This window comes from Anabrus simplex, chromosome 5, assembly GCF_040414725.1.
Source record: "Anabrus simplex isolate iqAnaSimp1 chromosome 5, ASM4041472v1, whole genome shotgun sequence".
NCBI classification, from domain to species: domain Eukaryota; kingdom Metazoa; phylum Arthropoda; class Insecta; order Orthoptera; family Tettigoniidae; genus Anabrus; species Anabrus simplex.
The window spans coordinates 74,262,224-74,266,842 of record NC_090269.1 but is presented as its reverse complement, the minus strand read 5'-3'; positions in this window follow the sequence as shown (position 1 = coordinate 74,266,842).

Below are 4,619 nucleotides of genomic sequence, written 5' to 3'. Positions count from 1 at the left end.
AGCGACGATGGAATGGGAAAGGCCTAGGAAGTGGAAGGAATCGGTCGTGGCCTTAATTAAGGTACAGCCCCGGCATTTGCCTGGTGTGAAAATGGGAAACCACGGAAAACACGTAGGCTGAGTGGACCTCGAACCAGCCCTCAAGTCCAGGTAAAAATCCCTGACATGGCCGGGAATGGAACCCTGGGCCTCCAGGTAAGAGGCAGGCACGCTACTCCTACACCACGGGGCCGGCATATATTATTACAGGAAGCATGAAATTTCCTACATTTCGGATGTACTATCGTCAGAGTTTAAGGGTACCTACTGTGACTGTCCTTTCCTGAGACAGGATGTTCAAACTGAGGAATTATGTGAATTTTGTGGATAATTTAGGTGTTTCACATGAAGAAAACCAGGAAAATAAATTCTGAAAGGTACAGCCGATACTTGATACTGTTCGTATAAAGTGTCTCACCCTTCCAGTTTCACGCAGTCTGTCAGTAGATGGAACAGGTGATTCTATTTACTGCAACTGCGTCACTGAGACAGTTGGTAAGAAACAAACGAAATCCAACTGTATTATGAATTTTGTTCTCGACCCCATCTATCAAGGAGTCAAAATATGGCCTAATGGCAAGTCTTCCGCTAATTTGAGTGGTGGAGGGTCAGTTGTAGTTAAACTGGTGTCAGATAGAATTCCAAGTGAACATGTAGTTTACTGCGAGAAATGCAACAGATACTTCACCTTGCTCAGACGTAAAGAAATATTATGGATCTCCTAGAGTTCAAAATCTACATTGGACAATCACTCAGCTTTGCTGCCACTGCTAGAAGACTGGCAATTAATTCTTCTGATGAGGATAACGAGAGCCCTGAACCAACCAAAAAGAATAACTCCCCAACTCCAATTCCCAACAAAGACGTAAGGAAATCAGGAAACACCTATCCGTGGAATCAATGAAAAATAAAAAATTGGATAGATGTCGAAACAAGGACTGTAAATCTAAAACGAAATTCAAATGTGTTCAGTGTAATGTACTTCTACCAGGTGAGTTGGCTGTGCGGTTAGGGGCGCGTGACTGTGAGCTTGCAACCGGGAGATAGTGGGTTCGAATCCCACTGTCGGCAGCCCTGAGGATGGTTTTCCGTGGTTTCTCATTTTCACACCAGGCAAATGCAGGGGCTGTACCTTAATTAAGGCCACGGCCGCTTCCTTCCAATTCCTAGGCCTTTCAAATCCCATCGTCGCCATAAGACTTATCTGTGCCGGTGCGACGTAAAGTCACTAGCAAAAAAAAAAAGTATTTCTGTGTATTTCGAGAGAGAGGCAGTGTTTCCTCCAGTTTCACAGTTCAATGTTACATTGTTAACAACAGATGTGTAAAGTATGGAACTGAAACAACTTATCTGGATACATTTTATATTTGTCGAACATGGTATGAAACAGTTTTGTTGAAGGGAGGTTAGATAATGTGGGACTGAGTTCACCAAAGTCGCTCTTCACGACTTTTCTATTTTTATTTCTATTTTACGAATTCCTTCAACTAAAATTCCACAGTACACCCGATCTGCACTGGGTCCATTTTCAAAGCGACCTACCCAATATCCGGGTTTTAATTTTTCGTGTAGAATAGCCGAGCGTTTCGATCGCTGCTTAATAGCCACACAGCGGCGTTTGAACAGCTCGTGTAGAATGGGCCTTACGTAGACCTCTCTTATCAACGGATGCCCGACTCGTTGGCTGAAGTCAGCGTACTGGCCTTCGGTTCAGAGGGTCCCGGGTTCGATTCTCGGCCGGGTCGGGGATTTTAACCTTCATTGGTTAATTCCAATGGTCCGGGGGCTGGGTGTTTGTGCTGTCCCCAACATTCCTGCAACTTACACACCACACATAACACTATCATCTACCACAATAACACGCAGTTTATCTACACATGGCAGATGACCCCACCCTCATCAGAGGGTCTGTCTTACAAGGGCTGCACTCGGCTAGAAACAGCCACACGAAATTATTATTATTATCAACGGATCAACAAAAGAGGTGCTTCAAACGAAATGTTCCGGCTTCCAAATTGCTATCAACGCACATCGTGCAACACTGATGACTCCAACGAAGGACAGAAAAGAACTGAAACAGATTTCTATCCTTCATAACAGAAAAAATGTTGTTACATAAAGTCCGACCTAAGTATTATAATGAAGTCAAATCAAAGAATTAACTGCAACTTACAGACATGGACAAAAGTATTCATACCCCAACCCATCCAAAACAAAATACTTTATTGCTGGACCAATGCGGAGTACAGGTCAAAATTACAAACCGAAACGTATACCTTGTACAGCAGTGGTCATTACAAAGCACAAAATAAACTGGAAGTAAACAACAGTACATACCAAGCAACAAATGCGTACTCCATGACACTACTTGTCTGGACATATGTATTCATACCGTATTACAAAAGAGTTCACAACTCAATGAAGAAAGAGATATTACCAACTCGATCAGTAGCGCGTTTGTTTGCCTTTCCTGTATATTATTTCTTTTAACCCGCTGGGCATTGGGAACTCCAGTTTCCGTGTTAGTTCATATGAAATGTTCCCCCATTCCTGTTGCAGTAACTGTTTCAAGTGTGTTTTACTTATTATGTGGTGTTTTCTTAGTCTGGACTCCAATTCACTCCATAGATGTTCGATGGGGTTAGTATCTGGCGATTGGGGAGGTGTTTTAATGTGTGCGGCGTGTTGTAGAGTACCCATAAACGAACAATTTCCGCGGTATGTTTGCGGGTCATTGTCGTGTAGGAAGTAAAACTCACGAGCAATCCCAAGCTCTCCGGTGCTTTTGCGAACGTTTTCTTCCAGGATGTTCAAATATTGAAATCTGTCCGTAAAAACCAACTCTCCGACACTTGAAGCGGCCATTGAGCCCCACACCATAACCCCACCCCGCCGTGCTTCACAGTGGTAGAAAAAAAAAATAACGAGGTTCCGTTCATCGAGCTCTGTGTTAGGGCGTCTCCACACTAAAATGCGTCCATCACTTCGGAAAATATTAAGTTTACTCTCATCTGTAAACATCACTGTTGACCAAAACGCGTGATCATTCGTCACATATTCTTTTTTGCAAATTTTAGTCTCTTCCGTCGATTCACTTTCGTTACCTGCGGTTTCTTTCTTGGAACCCTAGATCGATACCCAGCACGATGAAGGACCCTCCTTACTGTTTTGTTTGACACTGCATGATGGAAATATTTTGCCAGCTACGATGCTATTGCCGAAGATGTAGTGTGTAGTTGTTTTTTAATTGTGGTTACTATGAACCTTTCTTCTCGTGCGGTCAGTTTCTTCGGACGTCCACTTCTTTTCTTGATTATAAGAACAGGGCCGATGACCTTCGATGTTAGGCCCCTTAAAACAACAAGCATCATCTTATAAGAACATCCTGTCCTTTTAACCTTTGTATGATGCTTAGCACAGTTGGTTTACTTCTTTCAACGATGTTTCTGATCTCGGAATGCGATTTTCCTTGGTGGTGAAGGCGTAGAGTATGTCGTCTCTCTTCAACAGACGTTTCCTTGCTTTTCCTCGCCATTGGACTAGTACCGTCTATGACCAGCTGATCAGTACGTCTCTGTCTGCATCTAATACACAACTAATGCCACGGAACAACACAGGTTCCTCTTTACTCGTTCAAACCCCATTTTTACACGTAAGGTATGAATACTTATGTCCAGACAAGTAGTGTCATGGAGTACGCATTTGTTGCTTATTTGCTTCCAGTTTATTTTGTACTTTGTAATGACCACTGCTGTACAAGGTATACGTTTGGGTTTGTAATTCTGACCTGTACTCCGTATTAGTCCAGCAATAAAGCATTTTATATTGGATGGCTAAGCGTATGAATACTTTTGTCCATGTGTGTAGTTCTTCCCGCTATAGAAAGATCTGAGGAAGAGACTGGTAAGGTGTTACGTTTGGAGTATAGCTCTACATGGCACTGAAACATGGACATTAAGGAAGGAAGAACAGAGAGGAATAGAGGCATTTGAGATGTGGATGTGAAGAAGAATTGAAAGAGTAAGCTGGGAAGATGGAATATCAAATGAGGAAGTTCTGAAGAGAGTGGGGGAAGTGAGGAGCATGCTGACCGTAATCCAGAAAAGGAAGAAAAATTGGATTGGGCATAATCTAAGACATAATACTTTACTACGAGTAGCAATGGAATGGGTAATAAAAGGAAAACGAAGAAGGGAAAGGAGACGATATCAGTTATTAGACAGCATTAGAAAAAGTAAGGAAGATTATGCAGAAGTGAAGAAAAGGGTACAAGATCGAGAGATATGGAGGTCACAGCCATGACATAACCTATGATGATGATGATGGTGATGATACTGACGAAATCCATACAGATAAAACAATCGTCGGTAATTTAGATGATAAACTAAAAAATCCAAGCAGATAAGGGTTCACAATCAAACCTGACGTTCTTAATTGGGTTATAGCACCTCAGCGAGATAATGTTGATGGTCCTATGTGATAAGAGGAAAAACCCAAATGTGAAGGTCAGTGATTTCTTTGATCAACGAATTGTATAAAAGGCTGCGGGTTCATTGAAAACTTCAGAGTCGTGATTGATA